Raw genomic sequence first — 17616 nt, 5'->3', positions numbered from 1 at the left:
ACGACACCAAGTTTTATTTAGCACGGGCAGATTAAGGGGACAGTATCTAAGAATACTGACTTCCATTTTTGTTCTGCCCAAGGGCAAAAAGTTTTGGGGAAGGAAGGAAAGTTACTATCTAGATACACCAGTATGACATCCGTCCATCCGTAGACAAACATTTTTCTTTTGCAGTACAATTTAAAATCCATAATGAATGGCAATGTTTTACTCTGAGGCTATGGCTTCTGATTCTGGACAACAGAAGGCAAAATGTTAAAATGAATGGAAAGATTGGGTCACTGCTCTTTAAATGCCATTAATGAATAATTAATTGTGCCATTAATATAGAAAAATAGACTAAGCTAAGTGAACAAAAGATCTATTTCTGCTTTGCTGCTTGTTTATAAAATGGGAAACATGTCATGGCTTGGCAACTGAGAAGTTTACCTTGCTACAGAATTACTCTATGGTGTTTGGTAAATACAGGTACAAGCATAAAACCTGCAAGTCCAGAGAGTCTCTCGTCTTCCTTATTTAGGTTTCTTTGTAAAGGGAACCAAGCGTTCCTTCCCAGCTTCCCCCCTCCCTGCGCTGCCCCGCACCCTTCTGGATGTAGGTAGAGCCTCCTAACTTCAGTGAATTGCAAAAGCAACAAAAGCCTCGCTGACGGCCCCGATTCTTCTGAACCGGCTCATCCAGTATGCGGAATGAGGTGGAGGGACCTATAGGAAAAAAAAAGGTATGTGATTTTTGTATTTATTTTTTAAAATCAATTACAATGATGCATTTGGAAAGGAGCAGTGAATTAAGAGAGCATAAGCCGTACTGCAATAAGCAATACTACCTTGGGCTTTTGCTAGTTTAGAATATTTGATTTTACAACTTAATGTGGTTCTTTATTGTAAGTGGTTTTTTGTTTGTCCTTTTTAATGGAGAAAAAAAAGGATGCAACAGTTGTATACACTGACATTTCCTTACAGTCTAAACTTCTCCGTCAAAGCATGCCCCTTTACAGCCTGAGATGATGGGGCTAAAATTAGCCAAGGTTAGTAGTTATCCTTAAGGTGTGCTAATCTTAAAGGATTGGGAGAATTTTTTTTTCCTGTCTTCTGTCTGAGCTACTTTTTGAGAGCAGCAAAAGATAATGATCTGATGTCTCCTTGATTTTATGTTCACTTGTAGTTGGATTCTCTTCTGATAGAATTTTACACCCATACAGCCCCTTCACTCCTACTGTTCCGATTCAGTTGTACCCGCTTCGCTTATACGTCATCTTTCCATGGCATCTATCTAATCTGCGTCTCTCCCCTCTCATTCTGCGCACCAAAACCTGTACGCTTCCCCTGTGTCTGTATCGGACTTCTTTTTTCCCCCCCTGCACATCTTGGCACAGTAGCTGTGGTGGCAGTGAGGGCACTGAAGAGAGATTCTCCCTGCCTGTGTTTGTTGCACTTGCAACTGCGGCAGTTCCTGGGTGCACGAATAGTCAGTCACTGCTGGAAAATTGTGACTGCTGCTGCCGCTCAGGCTGGAGCGTGCCAGGTACAGGGTGGGGGGGGTCTTGAAGAACATAGCTGCTAATCGTTTTGGAAAAGACGAGGGAGTACAGTGTGCACGTGTATCTATGCTGGCAAGGTTGATACCGCTCTTCCTTGCCGAGCCTGAGCTACATGGGCTGCTCCTCTGGCAAATAAAGTGGAGATGGAGCCTGTTCAGTGGCTTTTTACATTTAATTTCTTGATCCTATATAGAGTCATTGTAGGAGTCAGATGGAGCTTGTCAAGGTGTTCCTGTCAAGACAAGGAAACGGGATGCCAGAAGGTTACTGAAATGCTAGGTTTTCTGTGGTGCTGTTTTGTGCGTACCTCCAGAGGGAACATTGGAAAACTTATTCCAAAGCACAGCAGAACTTCAAGCCTGAGTTCCTGCTCAAGGCAGAGTTGAGGAGTTTAAGTAAATAAAGGTTCACAAATAACCCTGAAATGCATTGGCAATTGTCATTACAGACATAAGGTAAATTTTAATTTACCTTTTTTTTTTTTTTTTTTTTCCAGAGACCCTGAGATTGCTTAAGGAGTAGCAGTTTTTTCACGAGAACAGAAGGTTGATGCTCAGGATAAGGTTTTGGGGTTTTTTGACAGAATTTCAAAGAATTCTGCAGCAAAGTATGGATGTGATGATTTTTAAGTAGAATTGCATGTAAGGGTCCTTAAAAATTAGCAAAACAGACTGGCAGCATTTTGTTCTTGCCAAGAAGGAATTCTGCTCTCTGAAAAATGGTTCATTATGAAGTAGCTTCTAACATGTTAAGAAAGGTTGCAGCTTGGTACGGTTGTAATAAACAGAATGATCTTAACAATAAATGCTAGGAAGACTTAAGAATATTTGTTATCACTGTGGCATAAATTCTGTTCACTGGCTTTACAGACAAACCAAACCAAAGTGTTTTCCTTATCAATTTTACATCCATGTCACTCCCAGAGATTACACGGTACGAGTTGTTTGGGTTTTTTTTTTTTTTTTGTTACTTTTCACAAGTTTTCTTCTTCAGGCCACTTTCTTAAACCTTTTGGTGTAATAACTTGTGAAATCAAGTTTCAGACAGTGTTGCATCACACTGATTATTCTCCTACATGTTTTTCTCCAAGCTAAGCAACATATTTTCCCTCTATTTAAGCTGCTGTAATGAATACCCTTGTTACTAATAGACTGGGGTGGGACGGGAAACAGCTTTCAAATTTGTGGTTCTTCACTAAATGTGGGAAGTGTTGATGTGTGAGTAAAGTGATTGCCTGTTATTTAATGTACATCTGTGAACCAACTGCAGAATCTTGCTCTTTGCCAGGGGATTAAAAAGGGAAGAGGTAAATGTGACACTCTCTGTGATCCAAGTTATAAATCTGTGCATCAGTGATGCTGCATGCTGGAGATTCTTGAGTCTCACCAGTAGTAGCTGCAGGAGATTTCTGCTGCCCCTGGCCTCCAGTGCTGGCTTTCCCTCTGGCCCATGCGGTTTAAACTGCAACCTTCCCTGTGCTCCCCTCCCACTCGTGCCCCTTGAAACTGTTGTGGGCTGATCTGGGGCTTGTTAAGGCCTCCCAGAAGCCTGGTTAAGAGATCCAGCGCGCCACTCAGCAAGGAGTGCCTCTTCCTTATCCAGTTACGTGCAGTCACACCTAATGCCAAGCCCCAGACCAAATGGTCTAAAAGTTATGAATAGGTTGTTTTATTTGCAAGCAAAACACAACAAATGTTTTGGGAATTGTGAGGAAATGAGAGAGTAAATGAATGGACTCGATCTGCTTATCCCAAGACCGTATCTGATGGGTCTCCAGTCAGTTACTGCGTCCCCTCTTGGTAGTGATCATAATTAGAGTTACAGGTTTTCTGAAAGCTTGCTTTCTTGATGAAAAGAAATTTTTTTGTTTGCTTGGTTTTTAAGATCTTCTCCGGGGTCTACATCCCTTTGTTTATTCACTCTGAATCTCCTGTTCCTTTCTCAAGTAGGAGACAGTTTGGTCACCTTAATATCTAAGTGTTCCTTTCCATTGATAGATAAATATTTCTTTGCTTTATTAGCAATCCTCTTCTGCAAGGAGCTGGCTAATAAACTGGTTCAATGAGCTGTACAAAGTGTTTCCCCCCTGCCCCGTTTCTTCTGGCAGCTTGCATTTCTCACTGAAGAATGCCATCTTTCACTGGTCCTAATGCTCTGTACCAGTTTTTTTGTGTTAAAACCATACACGATACAAGCCCTCGAATAGGCTAGCTGTCGTTCATTACTGGCTTTTGATTGAGACCAGATGTGATGGCTGTTAACCACCATAGGGTGACGAGGGTCTGAGGTGACTGATTTCCAGCCTTTTCTTAGGTAACTTTAGAAATAGTGACCTTCAGTCCCTGCCTGTCATCCAAAAGAGCAGAACAGACCTGTGTTCAAATACAGTGGTTTTGCTTTGAAAGCCATACTCTCTGTCAAAGTCTAAGTCTCCAAGGATCTGTGGATCTTGAGCCCAGCTGATAAAAGGAATGGAACTGGCCATTTATTATTTTAGCTAATAAAAGAGGATATTGTATATTAGCTTTTTCACATTCCAAGGCACTAGCAACAGAATGAAGGTTAAAGGTGTCTGATATTCACAATTAAAGAATGGAGCCTTTGTTTTTAGCACAGTATGCAGCTGAGACAGAAGGAATAGGCCAGGAAATAAAAACCAGGTGGCTTGGGTTTGAATTTTTAAGACCAAAGAAATGACCTTCAAAAAAGGCTATTTCCTCATTTAATAAAAACAAGTTAAATACATACAAAATCATTTAAGTATTCTCTACATTGGTTTGCAGATGTTTCTGTACATGTATCTTGTATTTCCACAGAACAAACATGATGATGAACAGATTTGCGTTAAAACCCCTGCTGAGATACAGCTAAAGATTTCTGCAACACTAGGTTCTTAGTTAATTTTGATGAGATTGGAAGGTACATAATATCCAGTGAGAGCAGGCAGAAATTTGTCTTACTGCAATATATATTAGACACTCAGCTGCATACAAATATTACTGTTAATATTGCAGTAATAATGCTACCAGTTACATGATACTACCAATCTTGTATCAGTATCTTAAAAAAAAACAAACCAAAAAAACCACCAACACCCTGACATTAAAAAAAAAAAAGCAAAGCCAAGGGAATAATTGTTTCTTATTCCCTCCTTTTTATTATGATATTTATTGTAAAAGATGTAACCATGGTAACTTAAACTTAGCATAAGGCATCTGTAAAATAAAATGACAACTTATCATTTAACACAATTACAACTTTTTTCAGGTACAGCTTTCATTTAAACCTTAGAAAACTAGAGAAAACACTTTGCAAATCGGCTTGGTTTTGTTCCCTTGAAAGCAGTGAACAGGACTTCACAGTGACAAGCTCTAGGGCCATTTTGTTACCCACACAGAGCAGTACAATTGTCATCGCCGTTGGAGCTCCACAAACCTCTGTGTTGCAGCCGTTGTCCCCTGCAGCGGTGGGCTGTATCGGAGGCTTTGCTGTTTGCCCAGGTGATGCTAGGGAAGTGTAGTGGACCGCAGGTGTGAAGCTGCCTTCCCAGCTGACTGGGGTCTGCAGCACAGGCCCTATTGCCGCGTGCTTTTCTGTGGCAAGAGAGTCATGCACACGTCGTGACTTGAGAAGCGCTCTCGGGTGGTCGCTGAGAAGCTTCTCCTGTGGCATTCTCCTCCTAGAAACTGGGCTTCCTGCTTAGTGTCTAACTCAAGGCTAGAGGTGCTTGTTGGTATGGGTGTTTTTGCCTGTGTGAACTAACACATTGTTAAACACGTTCTACAGCTTGTTGGTGTTAAGGCAAAGTGTACTTTTTCCAAGTAGTTGATTCAAAGCCAGGTAGTGTATTTCCAAGAATAGGTTTTCTTGTCTGCGCTTATACTGTGCTTCAGGAAATGGTTTGAAATTTTCTGTCACCTGCACACAGAGTATGATAGGCCTAGGGCAGCAGCTGACCAAGATTCATACAAGAAACTCAACCTTACTTTTCCTAAGCTTTTTGCTGACTCTAACCTGGTATTCTACTGAAAATGCAAACAAGCTGCTTGACTTGCTACGTTTCATGAACAAGTCCATCTTTGTCCAAAGTGCTTCCCTGCTGGTCTTCACCACCCTATGGGTTTTTTATTTTGTTGTTTTGTGTGTAAGATTTTAGTGGAACGTTCCTGCAGAGTTGACGGGAACAAAGACGTTGAATTACCAAATGCTGTCATATGCATATCATTTGCTCACTATATGTAGGAAGTTACAACTAGTAATTGCATCAGCCTTCACATGGCTTATATATTAAGATCTTTCTCTGAATCACTGTCTGAAGATGGGAGAATAACTTTCCAGTATTAATATGCGTACTTTCTTGTATTAATATGCATTTACTTGCCCATGTGCAAATGAAAAATGCATATATGCTCCTGGGTACAGCTTGCTTTTTCTCTTATGGCCAGTTACAGTTTCTTTCTGTACTACTTTGTGTTGAGGTAGCTCTTGGGCGTTTCAGTCGTTGGAGACAGGCCTGCAATACAAACTTTTTGGAGTTATGTTTTCATATGTTGACTATTCTCTTGGTGTTAGAAATGCAAGTCTGCTGTTTGTGACAGCTTGTCAGCTGCCAGCTCTACATCCCTTGTGCTGATGTAATGCCATGTACCACAGTCGTCCACCCTTCAAAAATCTTATTTTTTATGTAGTATAGGATATGCAGTGATTAAAAAAAAAAACGAAACCAAACCAAAAACCAAACAACCCCCCCCCAAACCACAACACCCCCCCCCAAACAAACAAACAAACCCCAGCAAAACAAAAAAAACCTACCACAAACAAAATCCAACCACCACCACATCTGCATTTTAGCTTGTATCACTAGTTGCTTGGATTGCATCCATTTTGATTGGGTTCTTTTTTAATCACTTTCCAAGCGAGGCTTACAAAGCTTCCTCCGATGTCAGAGAAGAGGCCTCCAGTAAGGGTCTTTGCTGGTGCTGCTGTGAGGGATGCCTGTGGGATACAGGTACTGCCACTTGGGAGGTGTTTTGAGCCTTCCTGTGCAGTTCAGCTATCAAAGAACTTCCTGACACATCTGTTAAAGGTTTTACCTCTGTTCTTGCTTCCTTTGGATTTCTTGGGGCCTCCTTGTTACCTGCCTCTGGAGTTTTGCTGCTATGGGTTGTGATCTTTCCCCCCAAAGGAATTAACGTGCATCTGATTGTAATAACTTCTGTTACCATTGCTTGCAAATCATCTCTCTGTAAACACATGTGGTCCTCTTATTTATTCTCCCCTATTTCAGGAATGTGTCCTCTTTCCATTGATAAATGAAAGTTGTAACCCTCGACCCCACTCGATTCCTCTTTTAACACCCCAATTGATGAGCAGCTATTTTTACCTTTTTATTTCAAACATGTTTAGTCTGTTCGATATTTATATTGTTTTACTTATATAGTTTTCCTCTTTAACTGGATCATTTTCATGTTGTATCACATCCGTTTTATATGGCTTAAAGCCAGAATAAAACTCCAGGTATCCAGGCTTTAGCCAGTGCCTCTGACACTGGATCTTCCTACTTTGCCAAAGGACTTGCTCAGTGACTTCATTGCTAAACTTTTCTGGAAAACAGAAATTGTGACACTTAGTATCGGTTCATGGAAACCAGTCTGAGGGAAGTCAAAGGGGTCTTGCAATAAATTAGAGGACAGTTGTTACCTTCTTCCAAGTGGTGTTGTCAGAATAGAAGAGGCACTGGCTAAAGCGTTGGTCCCAGATAGAGAAGAGGAAGAAAATCTATTTGGCATGCAAATTATTAATTTTATCTGCTGTTCTCTTGCACTTTATCTGTGTGTACATCGTAGTTACTTTGTGAAGTTCTCCATTTCATTTTAACTACCGTATATCCCTGAAAGTTAACACTTTTAACCTCAGTTTCTACAGGGATGTATCTGTGGGAAGAAGGCATTTATACCAGGGAAACAATAAGCTTAGTGCTAGTTTTAGGGCCTGCAGGAATGAATGCCAGGGTCTGACCTCTGAGGCGACCAGGAGGCGTAGGTCTGCAAGCCACGACTGAGCCGGTAAATCCACTCTAAATCCTGTGAGAGTGGCTTGAGGCCACCCAGCTGCCTGGGCTCGAGCACCTGGGCTGTGTGCAGCAAGGGAGGGCTGTGCCAGCGATGCTTGCAATCCTCTCCTCTTCCTTCTTCCAGTGACATTGAAGTGGATCAATCTGTTCTATTCTCCCTCATATTCGAGCAGTCTAAGAAATATTGCAATTTAGTAGCTGTTGAAAATTTAAATGTTTACTTGCATCTGGGGTAAATTATTGCAAGGCACGTTTAGAGTGTGGACTCTCCGCAGCAGTCTGCCCACAGGAAGACATCCGAGAGCCCAGCGGGTGCTATTTGCTATTGCAGAGCAATGCTTTCCACCCTTCAGGAGGCAGGTTCCCTTCCCTTTCCAGGACTTGGCTGTGTCTCATTGCTGTGATAAGAATGCTTCTTAGTGTTTCCTTTTTCATATCAGCTAAACCGAGTTGCTGGAGTGAACTCGGGCCATCTGTCCTGATGCTGGAAAGGAAGAGTACAGCCTGCTGTCAGCTATCTTAAGCCGCTAGCAAATCACCAGTGTGACATGGAGGACTTAGTAAGGAGTCTCACGCTGAATTGCAGACCATCGTGATTAAAACCAGTCTGCGCTACTTGGCATACTCGTTCGAGACGTTGCTGTTTAGTGGGGAGCATTCTAGTAATACAGGCGTAGCTTTTCCTGCCTCTCTGATCGTGTCCTCCTCCCCGCTTCCACGTAAGTGGGTTTGAATCCATAACATACTGTTTGGAAAATTAGTTTCCTGCATCGTCAACACAGAAAGTCATGGAATCGCTGAAATGCTGTGCTGAAACGTGTTGTTTCCTGTGCTAAAGGAACTGCAAAACCTGCCAGGAAGTGCTGCGTGATAGGGGTGTGATTTGTAACATGTTATTTATTGTAAGTACTAGTTACTTCTGCTGGGGCTGGGTAGCGGCGTTAAGATGTTAATGCATTATTAAATCATTAGTACTAGTATACCAGCACAAATTTGTTTTTCTTGTGAAGTAAACAATCCAAAAAGTTATATCCTGATACATTCACGCAGTTTTGCTTTGAGAGATAAAGGAATGAGCTCTCACCTTGCCGTTCCGCAAAGACGTAGGTTTGGCATTTCTGAACGCCAGCATTCATCTCCCCTACCTGAACACTGGCTGCTTCGCGGTGCTGTGTTTCTGCCACCAGGTGTTTTTTCATTCTCACTGTGCTCTGGGATTTAGGGAATTAGAAGGGAGTAAGGCAGCTGTACCATAAGCTTATAGAAGCTCATTTCTGACCCGCTTTATTCTTGTAGCTGTATCTGTGATTGTCTGGAGATGTTAATAGTGACATTATCTGGAGCACGGCCATTGACCCCATCTTCTGATCTTGCAAGAGGATCAGGGAAGACACCTGCACTCACGCGGAATCTTAAAAATGTCCTTGAGGCATCATGCAAGAGCAGGGCCCATCTGTATGGGCTGAATCCGTAGATTTGTATCTTAGGACCAGGCACATGTGCTGAGCATTATTTATTCCATCCTTTGCTGAGTCAAAATATTGTGCAAAACACATGTTTAAGAATATACAATGCCAAAAGAACTTTGTGTCCTGCATATGTAAAGGGTACTTCACGTTATTTTTTAGAAAAATACAGCAGATACTCATGTTGTATGAGCTCTAAAAGTCTTCTACAGTGAAAGACAAGTCCATTTAAAAGGGATTTGAATAGACTGCAACAGTTACTCAATCTTGGAGTCATGACTTTCCTCGCAGATACCTTGTTCCAACTCGCATAAATAGAGGGCAGGCTCCTCATTTCTTAGAGGGAAAGTAGGGTTCAGTTGGAAGCACTTCATGTTTTAGTCTGTTGGATCTTTTTCGTTTGTTTTATTTAAGACTCTCAGCAGTTCTTACCTGCAGAGGCTGGGTTTTGGTAAACGTGCAAGATGAACTGATGTTGATGCTGTGTTTGTAAGTCAGAGCAAGGTCCTGTGCTATCCAAAAATCCAGTACAAATAAAACCGATCAACCACAGGATCTTCCTGTTCATGGCACTTTCTGCATGGGCTTCATCAGTGTCAGTACGTCCTGTGGACTCTCCTAGGATGCGTTGTGCAGGCCATCAGGCAGGTCATTATAACGGCACTAACTTCATTGCAGTTAAGGACGGATTCCTGCCTCTCTACCCTGTTTCTCTCCAGTCACTATAGAGCTTTAAGAGACACTCCTGATCTAAAGAAAATTTTTCTCCTCCCAGGAACACAATAAGCCCCTGTCAAAACAATCAGTTGTTTATTCTGATGAATGTATGTAATTATTAAAAACAGAACAACCTCTTGGAGAAATGAAGCTTCCATCAAAATCTGACAAAATTCTCCTTCCATTACCTTGTTTGGAAATGAAAAGGGGTTGGGGTAGAGAATGCTTTGTTTTCTTTTTCTGTGGAAACATCCTTATTTGGCATCTGTAAAGCATTTACATTCCCTAGTTCTGGATCAAAGTCCTTTCATGGCTCATGTTACTTATTTCCTTCTTTAACCAAAGCACAGAAAGAAAAATGGATTTTTCCTCCCTGAGGCTTACAGTATAAACCATTGTAAAAAGTCAAATCCCAGTTTTCAGCAAGGAAGTAGAAAGAATGAGGAATAAAACATCTCAAAATATATAATCTGAAGAACCACCGCCACCCACTTCAGAATGAATGCTGTCAGTAAACGCAAGTCTCTATGGCAGTTATGAAACATGTAAAGTAAAATTTAGTAAAACTAAACCAAGATAACTGTGCTGCTGGATTTCCTTCATTCCTCATATTCCAAAGGTTTGCTCTCTTCAGGGGAGGAACTTTGTCCTCTTCAGCCTGTGTAGCAGCTAGTACATTTGGTCAAGTATTGGGATGCAAACTGCAGTTGGACCAGGCACTAGAAATGTTAGAAGCAAAACTGTTGTCTTTTATTGCGTGAGTGGCAGGATGAAATTTGGGGTTGGCGGAGTTATTTTTTGTTAGAAGAACAAGAAACTCCTGTGAATCAGCCGTCACACATGATCTTGTTTTAAATTTGCAGGAGTGTAGATAGTTTTGTTTCTGAATGCAGAACAAACTCTTTCCAAGTCTGCCCCTCCCATTGATTCTGTGCCCCGAAGAGGCTGGTGTTTCTGGTTATTTTCAGAGCTGTGCTGGCTATTCCTCTGGCTTTCTGCCTTTTGTAGACACGTGGAGCTAAGCCTAATCACTCCCTTCCGCTTGCAGACAAGCTTCTAGGCTGTGGCCTGTGACCGTGAATATTGGCTCTCTGCTGTTTCCAGGTATTGCTACAGCAAAAGGGTATATAATGGCTGTTTCTGATTTACCTTCTAGGAAGAATTTGGATGTCTATCACATTTAGCATGGCCTGTGATGATCCAGCTAGCTTGAGGTAAGCCAGTACCATAATATATGTACCCTTTCTTCCTTCAGCTTTGTCCTGAAAACAAATCATAAATTCTCATCTATATTTTAGCGTATTCAGATATTTTAATTGGTTTACACCACAGACCTTAATTCTGCAAAGTTCTAGTCTAGTGTTCCCTTTTTGTAAAGGAATATATAGTACTGTATAGCATGTTTTATATTTAACCATAAAGCAACATGGACTACAGTCTGTTAGGCTGATTTGTTTCCATTAGCTTTCATCCAGCAGATCTGAACTTAATCCAGACTTCCAGCATTCCTCCAAAAATAATGTTACTGACACCCCCTGTCACATCGTTCTCCCCACAGAGCTCTTGGCCACATAACTTCTCTGATGGAAGGGAAAAAACCTCCCTTTGGATTATGAGCTAAACGCTAACATCAGAGAGAAAACTACCACAGTGCTGCTCCCTCCCTGGTGGCAACTTCATGTTCGTCGCTGTGTGCTTCCACACCCCTTCTAATTAAATGCAACTTCAGGGATGGGATTTCTTTCTTTGTATGACTTGAAAAATGAAATCTCTTGCTGGCTTTTGGGCGCTGTGAAAAATATAGTTCAGTTTGGAGAAGGGATTTGCCAGCAGAACAGTTCCTAATCTTACCTGGGTCTTAGAGCTGATGCTGGACTCATTAGGTCCTGGCAGAGGCTCAGGCATAGGCCCTTTCTTCCTCTCTGCACACTGAGAATGGATTGATATGGATTGCTACCTAATTTAGCTTGTGCAATGCTCCTCACTTCCAAGACTGCGACCTTGGACAACCGACCTGGTTGTTTCTTTCCAAAATTATTCCGTTTCAGCTGATAGATTTCAACATTGCTGGCGTGCATCCATCGGTGTCCCATTGGCTGTACCTCGTACCAGACAGACGTGAAGATTATGCAGGTACTGAGAAGCGAAAAGACCAAGGACATGAAGTCATCTTCTATTAAAATAATAATGATGTCCTGATGCAACTGAGATTAAAATTTGGTATTTTATGTTGGTGCAACAGTTCAATGAATTTGATCTTAAGGATGAAAATAGAAAAGAGACTTCAAAGCTAGGGATTACAAATAACTAATTGCTGTAGGTTATTTAGGTGAAGTGAATGTATAAAGAGAGGTTGGTGTAGTGTCCATTTGAACCGTCAGTGATATCTTTCTAATGGTGTGACTCATTAGATAAATACAACTTGTACAATTACCTGATGTTGCAGTCAGAGGGGTACACAGATGTTTCAGCGTAACAGGAATCCTACCCCCTGGAGACCATTTGCTGACTTCTTTAAAGGTCAAGCATGCTTCAAAATGTAAGTCAGTGGAAAATGAGGATTTAGATTAAAAAATAATACTTCAAAGCTGGTGAATCACTTCAGACCATGAGTACTGGAAGATTCTGCTTTTAAAGTCCAAAGACTGTTGTCCTGAGTTGAGGCGGGGAGGGAGGGTTAAGATTTGAATACTTTGACCTCATGCATACCTACACTATGCACAAGGAAGCCCTAAAAGTACTTTTCTCATGTCTTTTATTTTCTCTCCATGTTTCCCTTAGAAGATTAATGACACAGGAGATTTAAGATATTGCATATACCCATAAATGGAATAGGGCTGAGAACAGAAAATTTAAATACTCAACTTCCCTGTCGCTAACTTGTTTTTGCTCATCCTTTTTTTTTTCCCTTCATTTCTTTCTTTTGTAACTCCAGTACCTTAGCACCAGTTGGTTTAGAGTGTCTGTTTTGGTAAAGACACCAGACTCCGCAGCCAGGCCAGCAGCTCTGTAGTGTGGTGAAGTGTCCAATGTGGGGTTTTTTTTGTTGTTGTTGGTGTGGGTTGGGGGTTTTTCTGTTTGTTTGTTTTTTTTGTCTGTTGGAAAACTTCAAGCAGAATCAGATAACTTGGTATTTTCCAGGAAAGAAGGACAGGAAGTAAGATTAAAAACCCGAAACAAACAGGAAAATAACCCAGATCTCTCTTGGCCCTCTTTATGTGATACAAGGCAGCAAAAAGCATACGCTTTTTCTTCCGCCTTGTCCTGACCTCACTGTATCATGTGAAACCTTGTCCAAAGTCTGTGGAAATCAACGTGTCTTTCTGCTGACTTATCTGGTTTCTAGATGAAGCACTGTGCTATGTGGCAAGTTGCTGAAAATTTTGCTGCAATTTCTTGTCAGAGATGATAAAGATAGATATGTATTTGTACAGGCCACTGACGCATCACTTTAAGAACTGGGGTGAGCCAAATGCTACCACTGTCAGTGAAATCCTTTTTTGCAGAGGTGTGTTTCTGGACTGGTGTGATGAGAAAGGAGTTGCCCCAGCTTAGCCTGTCTAGTTGTCATCTGCCTTAATTCCTCCCCTGTTTTCGATACCTGGTACTAGCTACATGGACATCTGCCAGAGAGGTGCTAGCTAAGACCGACTCTAAGAACACCTTAGCATATGGGGGAGTGTGTATTCCTTTTTGGTTAACACAGCAGAAGGCTGCAAGAATTATGATTTCAGATTCACAGTTTCCAGTTGTATCATATGCCTAAGCCTCTCTGCGCATTAACTACATGGCTGCAGAAGTATAATCAGAAAGTATTTGAAATGAGAGGAGGCCGGTGTCTGGACAAGAAGAGGTGCTGCTAAGGTCTGCTTTTCTCCCCTCTCTGCCCTTATCAGTGGATTGATTCATTTTGTTTGATTTCCCTCCCCCTCCTGTGTAAATATTAAACAAGTAGATCTAGGAGGAAAAATAACTTAATGAGATAGAAAGAATCTCCCTTGGGAAAAATAATAAAATAAATCATACTAAAAGAGAAGGGAGAAGACTTCAAGAGGTCAATGACAGGCAGCTTGAAGCATCTGCTGAGGTGACTGCCCCCCTTCCACCCCCCCGATCACCCTGTGTGCTGTAGCGGTGCAGGAGAGGGAGATGGTGACAGCGGTAATTAGTTACTCTCAGGTGTTTCGCTTGCCCAGCCTCCTGCTGTGGCCTGCTTGCCCTTCTATTTCAAATTCACACAGCTCTCTGTGTTTTTGCTTGTTTCCACCACTGCAGTCTCATAATAATGCTTATACGTCGCTCTAATCTGACTCCTACCGAGTCTGTAAGGGGGGAAGAAAGCAGAGTAGGATGTTTATGTGCTGTGGTTAGAGGATAGATGACAGGTAGAGACCAGAGGTCTGCTAGGTATCTGAAGTCATCAGAAATGGTTAGAGATAACAAACGTATCTTCTGCTGTTAGTCCTGTCTTTAATCCATGCTCAGCAGTGGCAAATGAACACTGCTAAGGAATATGCTGACTGTATTTACTTTAACTTTCTTCACGAGGCAGGAGCCAACCACGCATCTAGGAGCAATTGCACCCTCCATCTGTGAGCGATCATCCTGCTTAAATACAGCAGCAGACCTGACTTTGGAGAGCAAAACAGAGCTGAGCCCTCTCCCTGCCTCTGCTGCTCAGCTGTGCAGGCAGAGCGGGAGCAGGGAGGAGGGTGGTGGGGCAGACTTTTGGCTGCCTTAAAGTGACCACATCCTGTTAGGCTGTGGAAACGTCAGACTAGCACAGAGATCTGTCTGTCTGAGATGTAGGAGCGCTTGTGGGGATCCAGAAGATAATTTGCAGGCACGTTTGTGTTGCTGCAGGAGGAACAGTGGTGCAGGGAGAGCTCCTGACCTTGCTCCCGCGCTTGGTCTGTTCACCCACTTCCCACCCACCTCCTGGTTCTCTGTAGCATTTAAGTACAGTGCAAATGGACTTATTTCAATGAGGTTGCTTTCCTTTCCTCTGGTGCAGCTCCCAGATATTGTTTTCCTTATGTTGCATGGGAAGACTAACACTGAGTCTGTGATGGCAGAGCAGCAGCCGGTGGTCTTTACCCGAGATCCTTCCTCAGCCGTATCGGAGAGCCGCACCTCACAAGGTGGGAGAATTTCCTTGTACAAGCAGGAAGCCAAGCACCACGAGAGCGGCTTGCTCACACAGGACCACGCAGGACCATTGTGGCACGAGAGAGAATTGATAGTCAGTCTCTCAAGTCCTAAGTCAGGGCCCGAACCAAGACTTGCCATATTATACCATGTGAAAGTGGCATGTGAGATCTTAACAAAGGGCAGATCGTTTATGATGATGCTCAAGTTCTGTTGAAGTCACATGCTTAAGTCTGAGCATGCCTGAGAGTTTTGCTGAGCCCAAGTGGGTGTAAGAATGCTAGGTGCTTTCCTGACACAAAATCTGAACGAGGAACTGGCTCATGCACCTACGACTGCTAATAGCAAATGGTGTTCATCCAGGTTCAGATGGAACTGAAGGAACTTTCGTTTTGCTGGGGACAAAAAGCAAAAGGAAAAAAAAATAAAGGCAGAAGCCTGTTATAGTGGGCCAGTATCCTACAGAGCCCTACTGTGTTGTGGCCAGAAGACCAAGAAAGCTCAGTATGGGCAACTGCAAAATATTTGGGGCAGTTCTGTTCTTCCTTGCTGTGGCCAGAAATTGCTTAAGTGCTCAAGTTCGAGGCTTCATAGTCCTATTTTGCTTTTTAAAATATGCGATGGGAGGGGTGTTTGTGTTTCATAGAAGAGTTCAATGGGGTGCGCAGAATCCTCAGGATCGGGCACAGATCAGGAAGGAACAAATGCACCTGCTGTCCTTAGAGGGTTTCTTTCCGCTTCCCTGTCAGAGGCCCAGTGTAGCCCTAGGGCTTTTTCCCTTCCAAATACAGCTTTAATCCAAGATGACAAGATCTGGCAAGCTCAAGCGTATTCTCGTGAAGGCTGTTGCACACCTGTTTTGATGATACTTGTTCATGTCTAAGTATGGAAAGTCAACATAATGCTACAGGTTTGAGAGTTGCAGGTATGACCGTTACTTGAAAAATTAGCTCTGGATGCTAATGTCTTTGTGCCTCTTCTTCCCCAAAAACAGCAGAGCATACTGCATCGTTTCACATGAAAATGTGCTATGAAATTACTGTTATTTACCAGCCAGGGCTAAGAAGTTGAGTAAAATAGCTCAGAGAGTTGATTCTGCATGGTATGTCAGAAGCCTGTAATGCCGTTGTTTGTGCTATTTTGTGAACAGGAGAGGACATTGTACTTCTACAGAAATCGTGGACTCCTTTACTGAGATGGTAGTGATTGTAGCGCTGTGACTAATCTTGGCAGTTCAGGCAAATGCCACTTTAAATGAATAGTGTAAATGTAATTGTAAGGACTTCTCTAAACGGAGTGCTGCCCTGTCAATACAGGATGCAAACACGTTCAGTTGTCCTGCATGCCCCAGCGGGACCTTCCCAATGAGCGGCAGCATGGATGGTCGGTCCTGCTGGACACCATCCTGTGGGGCCTGGGAAAGAGGAGCTGGCACGAGACTCTGCTTGTTGGGAACAAGAGACTTCAGAAAAATATTTTAACACTAGCTCGCATCTAGCCCAATTATTTACTCCCAAGGAACTGGGCTCTTACTGCATCAGCAGATTTCCATTCAGATGGCATACCATCAGCTTAGCTCCCCGACAGGAGATTGGTGGGGGTCCCAAAGAAGGTACAAGGGTTTGTACCAGTTTCTTAGATTAGAAAGTGAGGGGAGCACAGAGCAAATCTGAAAAATCTTTTCCCTTATCTATCCACCAAGTTTAACTGCAGGGAAAATGCTATGGTGAATGCTAAGTCCTTGCAAATAGGCGTTTTACAGTGGAAAATAACAAAACAGACCTTTCCTTATAATGCTGAAAGTTCCCTCCGTTTTCCCTCTTCAGTTTTTTGCTCGCTCTCAGCTGGAAGCTCACTTCTGCTTACTTCTGACCTCTGTGTGGTGAGCGTTTGTGTCGACAGAGCCTGGGAGCAGACTGTCAAAGCAGAATTTCTGGATTGAATCAGTGGGACGCAGAAAGGCTCTGGTCCATGGCGCACAGCAGCGCAGCGCAGCCAACTGCCCTTCTTAGCGCGTGGTTTGACACACAGCAAATCTGCCGATGCAAGCGTAATGCTGCTAGGTGTTCTGGCATGATGAAGACCATAAGGGGCGAAGATATTAAAAAAACCCAACCAACCAACCAAAACTGCCTGAGTTCATACATTCTTAACAGGTACTGGATTCTCTCTTGCTGCTTTTTTTTTTTTTTCTTTAAAAGACTGGTTTATATTAACACTGTTTTTCCTTTAAGACCCCTTTAAAATAGATGGAATCAAAATGTGTTGTAACTTGCATGTTATTTTTAATCCCCATTTATAATGATGCCTCAGAAGCCTGAAACCAACATCTGTTTCCTTCTTGGATTGGTTTTTTTCCATAAAAGACACTTCCTTTTTTTTTTTTTTAACTACTTAAAGTCACCCTGTTCTGTAATCAGGGGTTGAAAAGTCATAAATCACAATCATATCGGACGTGCCGCGGGGTACGGGAGCTTGTTACTGCAGAATCTAACTTGTGGGGAAATACCTGGCCTCTTTGTGCAACACAGGGGAGGGGAAGAGGGAATCTTCAACCCTTCGCTCTTCAGTTACATGTCCTTGGAAAAATGTAATTACCCTCATTACCTTCAGCGTATTTATAACTCCTGTTGCTGTGCATTGTGCCAATGATTTTAATCAAAGGATGTGCT

General features: G+C 42.5%; 1 long non-coding RNA gene across 1 annotated transcript; it reads left to right on the top strand.

The window, feature by feature from the left end:
* The first annotated feature begins 10502 nt into the window (after window positions 1-10502).
* On the top strand, window positions 10503-17393 carry LOC148052306 (uncharacterized). Its single transcript, XR_015699080.1, has 4 exons — window positions 10503-10553; window positions 10953-11010; window positions 11355-11929; window positions 16771-17393. It is a non-coding gene; the product is annotated as an uncharacterized LOC148052306 (long non-coding RNA).
* Window positions 17394-17616: the final 223 nt, after the last annotated feature.

The sequence above is a fragment of the Nipponia nippon genome, unplaced genomic scaffold (genome assembly GCF_047370975.1).
Source record: "Nipponia nippon isolate SJK-2023a ecotype South Korea unplaced genomic scaffold, ASM4737097v1 scaffold_5, whole genome shotgun sequence".
Classification (NCBI taxonomy): Eukaryota; Metazoa; Chordata; class Aves; order Pelecaniformes; family Threskiornithidae; genus Nipponia; species Nipponia nippon.
The sequence above is the reverse complement of the archived record's forward strand: the minus strand, read 5'-3'. Positions and strand labels throughout refer to the sequence as shown.